This window comes from Pinus tabuliformis, chromosome 5_1 (assembly GCF_031772625.1).
Source record: "Pinus tabuliformis cultivar Carrire ecotype Pingquan chromosome 5_1, CPIR1, whole genome shotgun sequence".
Taxonomy (NCBI): Eukaryota; Viridiplantae; Streptophyta; class Pinopsida; order Pinales; family Pinaceae; genus Pinus; species Pinus tabuliformis.
The window spans coordinates 739,004,255-739,020,153 of record NC_142305.1 but is presented as its reverse complement, the minus strand read 5'-3'; positions in this window follow the sequence as shown (position 1 = coordinate 739,020,153).

The following is a 15,899-nucleotide window of genomic DNA, read 5'->3' as shown; positions in this document are numbered from 1 at the left end:
ATTTTCCCATGAGATAATATCAATCTGATCATGTTTTGAACACTCATCAAGATTGCAAGATCTAACAAAACCATCAGTGAATTCTGAAGTGCCTTGACTTCTTGACATGTTTGAAAACTATCATAAGGTAAATCTACAAAATTGGTGGCTTGGAAAGATCATCAGTTGAGGATATAAAATCATCATTAGATGTATCAATGAACACATTAAGAAAGCCACTATTGGGATGATATTTTACATTTGAGTCCAGGGGGTCTTCATGATTGATGAATGGGAAAAGGGACTTGATTGAAAACATGAAGTTGCATCTTTTGCTTCTTCACATCTAAGAGATGAGGAAAGAGATAGATTATGAAAAGCGAGTTCTTCCATATATTCTTTCAATATAAAATAAATATTCCACCACTCTTGACTGCAATAAACACCATTAGTATTAAGATTTGAACCACTAAAAGAACAAAATCATGTGGAGGATTCAAACATGTCAGGAAAGTGAGTGAATGAGAAAGAAGAAAGGGAAAATTCAAGTAAGAAATCATCTTTAATAACATGTTCTTGTTCATAATCAGAAGTCGACACATAATCATCATGAATAATATATTGAATATCTTGGTCTCTATTAACACCATATTGAACTTGACCCTCATGAGATTTGAAAGAGGTTGATATAACAGATTGATCTGGTAAATTAAGGAAAATAAGATCAGAGGGAATGACTGGTGGAGAGTGAAAGATATATCTATAAGAAGAAATGTCATTTACAAAATCATATTCAAGAGCGAAACATGAGTTCAAAATTGATTTTGAGGGGAAGGAGAACATGTGGTTGGATCATCAATATGATCTTCAAGTTTTCCAACCTTAACATGGGTGCATGGAGCTACTTCATTTGATAGAGAACTGAGATCATAAGAAGAGTCACAAGAAAAAGAAGGTTCTTCCTTTGAAACTTTAAGAGGTCCATGACCAAGGACAACAAGGAGACTTGAAAGAGATTCAAGATTAAGTGGATTCAAATAAATCTGAACAAGATACTAAAATTTCTCTTTCATAAAATTCTAGACTATGTCATCCTCTGAAAACTCATAGCAAAAGTGAAGGAAACGATCATGAAAATATTCAACAGATTCATCAAATTTATTTCTAAGATGAATAATTTTCTTACAAACACTATGATAATCATACTTGTCAAAGGATTGGTAAATCTCCATGACAAGTTGTTGGAAAGAGTGGATAGAAGCAATTGGAAATGTATAACACCAACGTTTAACACGACTTTCAAATGTGAGAATGAACAACCTACAAGTAGCATCCTCATAATTAGTTTCGTATGAATCACAAAACTCAAGAAAGTGGAGGGTGTGCTTAAGGATGGTTATTTCACCCTTGCCATTAAATTTCAGATTTGACAAGTTATGGATTATTCATGTCAGAAATTATATATTTGAAACCCTACAAAAACATCCCATTATGATATGCAAGAAGCCCTTCAAGATGAAAAATTGAAACCATACTTCATGGGCTCAGCTTGTCATCTAGCACTCCTTCTAGCAGTAAAATTCTATTGACGGTGTTGGATTTTGATAATTGGGAAGGAGGTATCCCTGACGTGAAGTCCCAATTATACCCCACACCATTTTGAATAGGAGCCCCAACCAGAATACAACCGGTTGACAAATCGATGGTCTCAAAGATGTGCCTTGGATGCAATGAACACATAATATGACATACACATAGCTTTGGTGACAGGAAGTGTGTGAATGTTGTGTGATATCAATTGAAATGTATAAAAGGTTCTTTCACATCAAAGGGAAAAGAGTGAGCCCCTTGAAAGAAAATAATAGTACTATCTTAAAAGAGACACACGAGCACATGCAAAATAATCTTTAGCTAACCTGCAAAATAGTTCACAAGATAAAAATGATCATGATAACATAAACGACACACATTCAACAAGATACATACTAATGTAAATGAAATAGTTCATTAAAATTAATGTAAATGAAGTAACATGGATCATAAACATATAAAGAGTAGTCTTACAACATTCACGATATATGCATGAAAGTGTGTCGACTCTGAGAGCTTTTGATCATTAAGTGATTGTTCCAAGCATACAATTACAATGATATGACACTAGCCCCAATAGTGGAACATGAAGCCACCACTTGCTTCTCCAAAGAATGATACTCTTCCTATGCTAGACTAGAGAAGCCAAGGCTCCAAATCTTGGGTTCCAAGCCCTTTTTTTGAGTTATGAGGGTTTATTTATAGCAAATGGGATGACTTTTCATTACCCTTTGTGACCTTTGAGCTTCCCTCATGACTCTTGGAATTATTTTTCCTTTACTTTAACTAATGACTCTTCACATTCCACATTTAACTCTTGGACTTCCACTTACATTTACACTTTATTATTTTCCAATACAATAGGAAAAAGGTCCATATAGGACAAAAATGGCTAGAGCCTAATAAGATAAACCTCATAAGACAAACATAATATGTTGAGCTTAAGTTTGAGTAAAATATAGCTCAACAACTTCAACTTGTAATTATGTAGTAACATATTGATGCCGAGCTTTGCATTGTGCAGCTATGTCCTCAAACTTTGCTTGAAGGTTTGGCTGATATCTAACTCTATCCTCCATAGCACCTGAGTAAATGGTTTTAGAGCCATTTTTGCCTCATTCTGTAATAATAATAGTTTCATATTAACTTTGGCAGGTCCGTCTATATACTTCTACATATTTTGTCTAGTGATATCCAAGTCTTCTTTAATAGTGACCTACTTCAGACTATCCAAGTATTCTTGGATTTCCTTCCTAATGATGTTTCTATCCTTTCCCTCTACAAATAGTCCAACAAAAGGGATCCTATCCTTCCTGACAAAGGATTCCAAACCATTATGAAAACATGCATAGCCAATTACAAGGTTGGCCACAAAAGTATCAAGTTGCTTGTTACTTTGCATGAGCATTTTGACCTCATCCTTCTCCAATTTTGCTTCCTGTCTTGTTTTCTTGGCAAACTCGATCGATGCATCCTTGTACTTGATTCCCCATTCACGGATAGTGTTAATGGTTGCATGAATTACTTTCATATCTTTCACATTTTCTTGTTACCTCTTTTGTATATCATGCAAGGGCACTACTGCCTTATGCAGGCGATCATCTCTTCATAAATCTACATCATAGTGTCTCCCAATGCCTGGATTTCACCATATATTGCTGCTTGAAGCTATTTCAAGTGAGAATCCTTGGAAGAAAACTTTGGCTCTCAACTTGGAGATTTTGTATGTGTTGTCTTACAACATCTAAATCCTTTTCCATTTTTTGGTTTTCTGCCATCAAGAAGTCTATATTTGCTTTTGCAGCTCCATAAAAGGCCAAGTTTGTTGCTGTAATTATATTTGGATTCCTACTTGCGTCAGTAACAATCACCTTCTATGTGTGGATGAAAGTAGAATGAAACAGGTCATTAGGGAAATATTTTCTCCTTTCCTGTATTATCTTGTTCTTGAGCTGATCAAAAGTTAGGTTGGAAATATCCATGACCATATCATCGTCTGGAGGAGAGATTCCCATTTCATCACTTGGGATATTCCCACCTATGAGGGAAGGTGAAGGATGACTACTAGGATGTTCTACAATAGGCATGATTTTAGCCTCTTGATTCTGCTCCACTTGATTAATATCCATGTCCTTGGTCAATATATGCTACTCAATTTCTTGTACAAATTCTTGATCCTGCTTTTCACCTGTTTTCTTCCTCTTTTAGTTGTTTTTGTCTTTCTTCCTCTACCTATTTCAATCCTCTTTGTCTTCTTCCTTCCTTTTCAGTTATTCTTGTGCCTGCATCTCTTCATTTTATTTCCTTACTTATTTTTCCTTTCGCATCCACTCTTCCTCCCACTTTTTTTTATTCCTCCTGCCTCTTATCGGCTTTCCACTTCATTCTTCTCCTTTCTACTGCCATGGTCACTTTCAGAATGATTGAGTCTACTTTGAACTTATCTCTTCTTCTCTTTTGGATTATGAGCAAGCTTCCTCTTATACTTGATGCTCACTAGAGTGTGTTGTTCCTCTTATATTCCTTCCTTTATTACACTATGCTCAAGAACTTCATTGGAAGGGCCCGCCTCTTTACCTGATGCATGTGACTAGGAAGAATTGTAGCAATTCTTAATCTTCTCTTCCTATGGTCTATCATAAGTTTCATACAGCCAGGAAAATTGCAACTTAGCACAATGTCTCTTGCAAACTTCTCGGGGATCATATGTATGAAATTCCATTGTACTGAACTTGAGGATTTCCATTTCTTTAACTTTAGCTTCCGCGAAATTCAACCTATTGATCTTATAGGATTCCACCTACAAAGGAAAGGAATGCCAAGGTTCCTTCTTCTTTTTCTACAACATTGAATATAGGCATGTGATAAGATGATAGGCAACCTCTTGCATGACCACTTTATCTATGGCATACCTTGGCAAGAGATAAGGTGGTTTCTAACAACCAAACACTCTGAGGTATCTACCATCACGCGAGGCAAACCAATCTGCTACTTCCAACACTAACTTCATTGCCTCACTAGACATGCAAGGGGCCTCTTCTTCAAATATAATATGATATAAGACCTTGAAGAAGTGCTAAAAAATTATGTCATAAACTCCTCAGTAGTTCTATTCTACCAATAGTTTGCAATAGATGTGGATAGGGGGATCTGTTGGTGTCCATTTCCATTTCATGCCAGGGAATTCACTACGATCACATAATTCATCTATCAAATAGGTGGACATGTAAAATTGTTGTTGCTTTCCTTGTGGTGTGTTTTTCACCTTGTCAAAATCAATTTGCAGCTGCTAAGACAATAGATGAGACCAATTGAATACCCTTCCCTCTATGACAATCAGATATAACATATAGATCCATCCTTCTAGGAAGGATTTAGTACTCCTCTGTCCATATAATCAACATCACATAACCATCAAGTATTGATATATCGATCTAAGGGACTTAGTTTTGTAAGTATTATTAGCTTCCTGGAAAAATTTGCTAGGTTCCTTCCACCATGACTTAATCACTTCTTTCGTGTTGAGATATTTTGAAGTTGCATAGAATTGTGAGTCTAGGTGCTCCTCAAGCTTGGGAAAATGGTAGATCAAGTTACTTTCATGTGGTTCATAGGAGGCAAGTTAGTACCCACTAGAACTTTTCACTATCATGCTCTTGGTATCCAAGACCTGCAAAATCCATCTAATAACATTTGCACAAGATAAGACTAGAAATATGAAAGCCAACCTATAGAACCATAATAGTTGGATGTTGATATAAGCTTGCCTATCCTCTAGGTCTTCTTTGAACTCTGTTGAGGTGAATACATCCTTGATGGTAAGCCAGGTGAGAGTTGACTCCTTCTTGATGTAACATTGTGTATCCGATAAAATAAGAACTGATATTGTGGGATTTTTAATGACTTCTTTGGTACTACTCTCTGTGACCTCCTTCGATGCTAATTTCTTGGGATGCATGGTGCCACCTGATGAAGAAAGAGTGATGTGTTCAAGATCTATAACAATTATTGTAAAATATGCGCGCAATGACAAGTTAGCTCAAGAAAGATCATTTCAACAATCAAATTTCAAGTAGAAAAACAATCACTAAGGGAAATGATTGCACAATGATGGGATACAAGGAGGCAGACTAGGCTCTGGAATTGAGCATTGTGCAACTATGGAGGAAGACTCCACAGTTATGGATTGCAAGGAATTTCCTTGTTGACTAGAATTGCATAATGTGCTGTATCAATTGGGAGAGAGGGTTGATGAATTGTGGAATGTGCAGTTTCAGATGGCAGGTAGGACCACTGTTGGCTATGATTACATAGTGTGTAGTTTGAGAAGGCCAGTGACTATACAGTACACAATTGTAATTGTCAAGGGAAGGATCTTGCTACTTGTGATTGAGTAATGTGGAATGCGAGAGGCCAACAAGACTTGAAAATTATACAGTTTCTTCCAGGAGAGAGGTAGACTCTGAATTTGTGATTAATTAATAGAAGGGTGTGGATCGTTCTTGGAATCATTCATATCAATCAGTGATATTGATAAAAAAATATTATGCAAAGGGAAGAGCACACATGTATAAATAGATCCAGCAGCAGTAACTGTTGGTAGGCGAAAAGACAATAAATGCTTGGTGAAACTTGTAAACAAACTCAAAAGGTTGAAACAACACTCATACAAGCTAATAATAATAGAAACACCACTTTTTACAAGAAGAATAAGAAAAAACGACACTTCCAAACACAAAAGCAACAAAAGCAATAGAAAAAGTAGCAAAAAGCGACACTTGAGAAACTTACCTAGAGAAGGACTGCAAATCAAATCCAAATCTCCTTGAACTTGTGAGAATAGCTAGAGCTCCAATGTCAAATGTGAGAATGAGCTCTATTGCATAGACTTTCTTTCATGATATTAGGTTAGGGTTTATGATACATATGCGTAAAATTAAGGAAAGAATGACACTTGTATTTATATCGGAAATGGAAACATGTGCCACACTATCAGATAAGAATGAGAACTTCCTATTTTCTAGGAGTGTGTAGTTGACTAATCCAAGGGACTGCACAGTTTACTGACAGAAGAGAATGTAAATTTCCTAGTGGAAAGGGATTGCATAGTTTGGTGACACAGTGGGTTGTGTAGTTCTATTTTATAGTGGAGATTGTGTAGTATGCTTTCTTAGTGGTTTCTTGTCTCACAAGATTGCACAATTCAAATCCTCAAGGATTTGTGTAGTCCCCAATGACAGAGGATTGCGAAGTTCCTCAAGAAAAGACAAGTAACAAGTGCTTGATCAAGATAAGACTTAGCTTGTGTTCGAGAGGGTGTTTTCTTGTCTTCAAAAGTTATGCAACTATTGTTTACAAGACCTAGTAGCTGTCATGACAACATAGTTAAGACATCACAAGTGTTGCACAAAATAAAGAGTCATTGTGGCACTAAATAAACAAGAAGAATACTTGATAACAATTAAAACGACAATTCTTACAAACAAAGGTAAGATCCAAAAAGTTTCTTTATCTTTGGTAGATCTCTAACTTATCTCTTCTTATTAAGCTTGATGATGTGATTAAAATTGAGATGCCCCAATCTCATATGCCATAGCCAAGACTCATCTTGTTTGCTGATGTAGCACTCTTCATTATCTTCCTTCAATATATATATATATATATATATATATATATATATATATACACACACACATCATTTTATGTTCAAATTCCTTTAGCCAAGGGCCTTCTTAGATGTTGTTGACCTGATTTCACAATCCTAAGCTTTGAAGAGAACATCACAACCTCTGACTTACACTCAACGAATTATGTTTCAGACCATCTACAAAAAGTACTTCATGATATTTTCTTCTGTGATTATTCAGACTAATTGTACCCTTTCCTCTAATTATTCCTACTGCATCATTTCCTAATGTGGAATCTCTAGTTTTATTTTTATCTAGGGATGCAAACTTGATTTTATCCCTTATCATATGTCTAGAGAAGCTACTACACCCATACCATTTACTATTTTGATCTTGAGCACACAGAATTAGGCCACACTTATCAACTTTCTTCTCTTCTTTCTTCTTTCCCAGCTGCATACATTCATTTTTTCTACAATTGTTCTAAAATTGCGATCTATTGTTTTTAAGTTAGCATTCATATGACTTATGCCCAAAATTGTGACAGTAGAAACACTCGAGGATATCAAAGAGAGGGTAAAATGGGTTACTATCTTGATTCATGTTTTTTTTATGTTTGCAAACCTAATGCTAGCTTCACTTCTTTTAGGATTTCTCGACTCATGTTTCCTAACAGAAGCTCTACAATTTGAAACTTTAAGTCCAAAATTTTTACAACAATAACAATACCCATAGAATTTTTTTTTATATTGGATGATACTTAAGGTTAGAACCAAGTTGGAATTTGATACTCTTGTCTCCTAAAGAAGTACGATCTCTAAGAGCTTGTTGTTTGTTTGTCCTTACCTTTTGTCTATTGTAATTTGTTGGAAGTACTTCATTATTGTTTCTCCTTAGGTGCAGATGTGTTTCTCAACTTATTTTTCTCAAATTGATGTGTACTTTCATTGTCTCCCTTTATAGCGTTTACAAAAGTAATTTCCTTTTTGTCCTCTGTCTTACTTTCACTCGATTCTCCTTCTTATCCTAACCCAACTTTCATACAGGGAGACCCCTAAGCATTGAACATCAAATCCAATTTTTTGGATTCTTTTGTGTGTTGAATATTCATGCTCAAATCAGTGTGTGCCTTCTCCAACTTTCACACTCCTGACTTTTCTCTTTTATTTTTTGTAGCAAAATATATTCCACCTTATTTTATTCTTCCATTTCAACCTTCAACTTGATAATTTCCTCTGAATTTGATTCTTCTTTTAAATATTAAAAAAAAAATCATTTCTGGATCTTATTCTTCTATTTAAGTCTATCTATTTCCTTTAGGGCACTAATCAACTCCCCCTCAAGATCTACATCACCTTGTTCATATTCCTTTCATTCTTCCTCCATATCTTGTAAGGCCATCAACATGAATTCACTAGTTCCATCTTCACCAAAGGATTCATTAGAGCTTTCAGATACACTGATATCTTCTTGGGCATAGAAGCTTTTCTTTTTAAATTGTTTCTCTTTTTGTATTTTATTATACTTTTTCTTTTCTTTCCCCATAAATTTAGTTTCTTCTTTCTTATATGGGAATTTTGAGGCATAATTCCCCACTTTTCCATAGTTAAAATGTTTGAATGGGAGTTTGTATTTGTATTTACTTGTACCTTTCTTCAATCTTCTCACAAATTTTGCCTCTTCTTCATCGAAGTATGAGCAAGAATAGTCCTTGTCTTTTGTAGGCTTGTCTGCTTTAAAAGTTGCATCTATGGGAGCTAACTTTCCTTTCGAAATTCTCATCTCTTATGTTGTCAAAGAACCAACTAGTTGTTCCCTATTAAAAGTCTCAAAGTTGGTTGTCTCTTCTATAGCTTAAACCTTAGGGTTAAACTTTGAAGGTAATGACCTCAATATTTTTTGGACTATTACTATGTCTTCGATTGTTTCTCCTAGACACATCACGACATTAACAACTTCATCTACTCTTAGAAAAAACTTAACAATACATTTGTCTTTATGCATTTTTAATGTATCAAATTGCATTTTGGATACTTATAATTTGGAAATATTAACTTTGGTATCTCCTTCATGAACATTTTCTAGTTTATCCCAGATTTCTTTAGCTATTTTACAATGCATTACCTTCAAAAAATTTTCTTCACTCAATCCACTAAGAAGTGCATTCATAGATTTTTCATTAGCTATAAATTCCAGTTTGTCATATTTGTGACTACTCATTTCCTTTCATTCTTCATACCTTACCAACACAACAACCCATAATTCTACTCCAAGAGATATTAAATATGTCTTCATTCTCCATTTCCAAAAGGCATAATTTGTATCAGTAAACAAAGTGGATTTATTTGTTGAGCATCGTTCCCAACTAGCCATTCTAATGATTCAGGACATCCTTGTAGTTGTTAAATTGATATTGAAGGAACTTTCTCTAATACCAATTGATAAATTCTTGGCAATTACTAAGAGGGGGGCTTAATCAGTAATTGTATCTTTCCAATTTTTTAGCTTAACTTAATTTTTCCTTTTCAAATATCTTCATATGCAGCTAATGGCTTATGTATATGTTCAATTATTAATCCTTACTTTTGCAGTTACCAAAGAGGGATATTTTCATATATACATAATCAGAATTCAAGAGCATTCACAAAAGTTGGACATTCAACAAGCAACACATAAAGACACCATGTATAAGTGGAAACCCATAAATGGAGAAAACCATGAATTTTTGGATGAAAGTGATATGAAGATGAGCTCCTACTCCCTTATTACATAAAAAATTTTGTAGGCTGCAACCTACAAGAGGATGCTACCTCAAGGAAGCTCCAACTTCCACAAAATTTTCTACATACTACAACCCATAGGAGGTTCATACCTCAATAGGCTACACTTAGTTGTTTATCAAGCTACAACTTGAAATGAGACTGCAATTTCCCAATCACAATACAAATCAAGTTTGCAAATTACCTGATATTAATTTATGTCCTTGTGGCTACTTCTCATCTTCTATGTTTATATTCTTTAATTATGTTCTTCTTCTTCTACTTTTCTCTTTTCTTCCTCACCAAGCTGCTGATCATGAACACTCTCATACAAGTTTCTTAACTCACCCAAAAAAGACTCCATTCTCATTCAGCAAAGCATCTTTTATAATCATATATTATTGAATGTTTGTATTATATGTAGGAATACGAAATGAGGATTTGTATCTTGGTCTTCTAAGTTTTTTCACAATATTCCTCTTCATTTCGAAATTTGAAATTCAAAATTTTTTAATATAAAGAGTTGAAATAATATAGGCCAAAACTAATGATTGCAAAATACAAATCTTTAAAACCTTTCAAATTTGTATTAGATAAATTTTTAGTTCTATTTCAGATTTGTACCATCCACATGTTAATGCCTTTGAAGATTATTTTGTAATGTCTTTAGCATCAACAACATGAATATTCATGAGTTTCATGACTTGTAATATATTATACCATTGTACAAGTTATTTTGTTTAATAAACACACACATTTTCCAACTTATGTATCAATATATCATGTGTCATTTTTCATTTTAACTATAAGCCATACATCAAGATAACCAACAACATAGTTAAACTTGCATTCAACAATGATTATCCTTTTCACTTCATGCAATTTTCCAACAATAGAAATCTAGAAATCAACATAAATTACCCTTAACTTCGAGTAATCATTCAACAATGATCATCCTTTTCACTTCACATCACTTATCTTCCTTTGCGCTTCAAGAAATCTTGCAACAATAGCAATCTAGCAATCAATAATCAACATAATCATATTAATGATCAAGTATCATTAACAACATGATCATTTCACATCAATTCCAACATTTACAACAAAGGAACTAGTCCTTGTGTGACTATAGATATATATATATATATATATATATATATATATATATATATATATATATATATATATATATATATATATATATATATATATATATATATATATATATATTAAACTAGTTTTAGGTTATGGAAAAATATGAATTAAATAACATAAAATACCTTATACATCATTTTCCTAGGGTTGGGTATTTCATATCTTAAATTGAAAAAGAAAATAAAATTATGCATTTTTCAGTCATAATTCTAGGGCTGGCGTCCAAGATTTAATAGTTGTTTCTCACATTTTCAGCCATTGAAAAGTCATTCTAATATTTTCCCTTGATTTATCATTAATTATCCTTTTAAGGTTTATTTTTTATCATCACTTGTGGGTTGTTTTTATCATTGTTGTCACAATTTTTGCATGTTGTAAATTTCCTTTATTATAAACCTTGATTTATAATAGAAAACATTTAATTCAGATAACATGTGTTTGGAATCTATTTGAGCATCTTTGATACTTATCTCCGTACTATAAAATTAACCACAGGTTCTTTGAACTCGCTACCTCTATAATATTGAGCCATATCTTATTGAATAGTATTCTAGGTGTCTAATTAACAAAGTCCTTAGAGGGTATTTAGCCTTGAATCCTTAGGTTTCTTAATCCAAAAAACTTATTGGGGAATCCTCTCTTGTGGAGATAACATTACTCCATGTAATAGTAGGGGAACAACCACTAAGGTGATGGTGGTAGTTTATCTCATTGTTTTCCTTGTTCGAGAGTGCCTAGTGATGCTTTGCACTAGGTTGTTAGATTTTATAGTAACATGCACCTAACATTTGAGCATGAGACACATGATAATTGAGTTTAAATGATAAATTTATGAACCTCATCATTAAATACACATTTTAATTTTAACTCAATGTTGTTATTTTACATTATACAATTTTAAAGCTAAAATCCACAATCATGGAATATTAAATACTAACATATACATTTACATAATATAATGAATTATGAATCATATATTTGTAGTGAAAGTAATTAAAATTATATTGTATATAATATTGTAGTTATCTAAGTCCATCAAGTGTAGCTCAAGCAATTGGGACTATTGGGAAAATTGATTGTATTAATAAAACAAATAATTCACTCACACAAAAATTATCAACCAGGGTAAGTCTACTTATTTCAAGGTTATCGTGCATAATATATGCAGACAACAATTGACAACTAACACTAACTATTTCCTAATTAGCTTCCTTCTACAAGAACTTGGAACTCAATTAAACCCAAAGTTATTGTAACCATTCACACTTTCAGAAATGGAAATCAACTCAACAAAGGTCTCACTATAAAATCACACTTGTATGAAAATGATGCTATGCATGCAACACTGGAAATGAAATAAAACTTGCAAAATAAAATAACATTCATCTATTCTAAGATCACTCTTGCACGAAAATAAAGAAAAATCCTTGGAATCAATTCCTCACTTGCGCAAGATCATTCAACCACAACTACACACAATCATCAATCCTTATGCTAACAATCTAAAATACAATCAACTCATCAATTGCATAATACACTATATCAGTTGTAACACATAACTAATATTTTGTATATGAAATGAATTATAAATTTGTAGCAACAATTGAACAATAGTAACAACACACAATTAGAAAGGATCAATCCAATAATAGTTATGATGACACACAAGTAACCTGTATTCAAATATTTTGCAAGCCAATTTAACCAAATAATAATAGTAGTATATAAAGCATGAAATTTTTAATGGTGGTAAATTTAAATGATAGGAATTGAAATACTGTAACCTACAAGTGAATTAATTAAATGAACCACACTAGCTTTACAAACATAGTGATCCTGAGAGGAGGACCCTTCCTCCTTGTTGAAAAGTGTAACTAGGTTAGGTCTTCATAATGAAATGTAATTATGATTTTATGTAAGAGATGTAAAGAATAAAAATAAAATTATCGTAATTCTTGCATCATGGGTTTCATGGGAAAGAGATTTTATTTTTTAGTCAAGGCTCGCATTGAGAGACTTTAGGAATTTTGTCATCTAGTCATAAAAGAATGAAAGAGTCATTGTCATGTAATGAAGTCATGTTACACATTGTAAAGAGGCATACTTGTCTATGTAAAGTCATCCTCCAAGACCTTGTAACTAGCCCTCATCATGTTGGCCTACAATGAAGGGATGCATCTAGAAAATGAAGTCAGCTTTCCTCCTATAGATCAGGTTGGCCTAAAGGTCATGAAAAAACTAGTATATATACCCATACTTGGCCTCATTTGGAGACAACGAATTTGGTGAATCAAGTCAAGAAAGAAGTGTGAAATATACACCAGAAGAAGCCTTCATATCAGCGTAGCAAAGAGGAAGGATAACGAAGATAGTCAAGCATTGTTTTTGGGTTAGTTTTTCCTCCCACATGCAAAGGTAGCATATCTGAAGGTATCTAGAGGAAGCTGAAAGAGCTGTTGTCACTTTGAGGTGATCATTGTTTGCATATAGAGCACCGCTAGAAGAAGGCGAGTAAAGGTGCAAGAGGTCTCTCTCTTGAAGAGACTACAAAGGAAGTCAAGATAATCTAGGGTTTCTCTGGTAGGGTTAAAAGCCTACAAGAAGAGATCGAGAATAAAAGGAAGCTGAGATCAAGAAGGGAAGAAGTAGAGAAAGGAAGTTGAGAATGAGTAGAGGAAAGGCAACATTGAAGAAGAGGCTAGTGACTTGGTCTTGGGAGGACTCTAGAGTCAAGGGTCTTTGTCGTGGTGGTATTTGTCAATTGACGATCTATAATAATATTTTTTTGGGTTTTCCTCTCAAAGATTGAGAGGTTTTGGTCCTGGCTGACAAGCCTACATTCTGTGTCTCTTGTCTTATGTTGTCTATTTGGTAATTTTCTTGATGAAAAGAACACAATAATAACATTAAGAAGAGAATATCATAATCCAAGAAGTAAAATTCTATCACAAGGAATAAGGAAGACTAGAACATTTTAGAAGGATTGTGAAGCAAGATCTCTCTCAATATTTCAAGAAGTAATATTTTATCAACATCAAGATTAAGGAGGAAGTAAGAAAAAAATACTCAAGTAAGTTTATGACTTCATCTGATATTATCAAAATGTATTTGTGCAAGGAAAGCAATAAACTGGTTGGGGCTTCAAATTTCCTTTCATGGAAGAAAATAACAGACTTAAATCTCATTTAGAATGAAGTCATGGACCACATCAAAGGGTCAATAACTCAACCTCCAAAAGAATATACTCAATCACATGCTAGATTAACGAAGGGAGAAGTGAGGGCCCAGAGGATTCTCATAGAATCCATCAAAGACTCTCTCATCCCTTATGTATCAAAATTAGACATTGCAAAAGCAATATATGACAAATTGGTAGAGTTGTTCTACGTAAGTACTATTGAAGAAGTAATCTCTCTAAGGAAAGAACTATACAAATTAAATATATCCATGGAAGAAGGAATAGCCTCATATTTTATGATGATTTCATAAATAAGAGATCAACTTCAAGATCTGGGTGAAATAATGTCTGACAAAGAAATGACCACTGTATTACTGAATGCACTACCAAAGGAATGGGGAAACTTCACTTCAATTATATATGGAAAGAAAGAATCCACTCCTTTCCAATATATATGGTCATTTTTTAAGATTGAAGATATAAGAAGAATCAAGCATATGTTGCTATGACAAGAAGAAAAGGAAAGTTTGGAAAATTTGTTCCTCAAAAGAAAAAGAAGAACATGGCTAAAGTGAAATTCTATGGATGTTAAGAATATGGACACTATATAAGAGATTGTCCTAATCTCAAAAGGCAACATAACAAGAGGAATAAGGAAGAATCCCATATTACCGAAGAAGTTGAAGAGCCTAAGACAAAGAAGACTAAAAAGGAGGAACTAAAAGATATCTACTATGATTGAGATAATCTCCTTCATTGAAAGGTACTCTTATGTTATGTAAATTATAGATAGGAAGCATTGTAAATAAGATAGGATGCATCATATTAGAGAATGGCATCATGGTAAAAGAATTAGAAGAGCCTGTGGCATAAGAAAAATGAAGGATGTTTAGAAAAAAATCTATGACAATCAACTATGTAGGATATAACTCCTCGAAACCTCATTGAAAACACAAGTGACACTTATGGAAAAAGGAAGAAGTCATCTAGGACAAGGCTCATGATACAATGGTCAATAAGATAACATTTGTAGGATAGGATATGCAAGATCCTCCAAATTCTCTAATGGAATCTTCTTTGTAAGGTTCAATGATCATGAGTGAAAGAAAGTGTTGAATTCCAAATTTGTGGAATTCAAGGGATGGTGATATGGTGACATAGAAGTGAATCAAATCAAGGGAGTTGTTGTCACTTTTTCTAGCACCCGTAGCACAAGTGCTTCAGGAGATATGAAATCTTCCTAGAGACAGCCTCAGGTTGAAGGGATAGACGAGTGCCTAGAAAATATTAACAAGTGCTTGAAATTTTTTTATTAAAGACTTGCAACACTTCGGCTTGTCACAAATAATAAAAATGGGTTTGATGCAGAACCATTCATAGAGTTTCAATATATGAAGTAGTTTGTATAGAGGAGTAATCTGGAAATAATCTTCAAGTCACAGGTGGCCAAATCAGATTTGAATGTGTAGCAATATAATTGTGCAAACATAGGTAATGGGAGAAGATAGTAGAAGATGAGTCCATCATATAAAGCTTAAGTTATAAGAATTATATATATCTAGACTCAAAGAGAAAATTAGCGAGAGAGAGTGTTTTGAAATGCTAAGATGC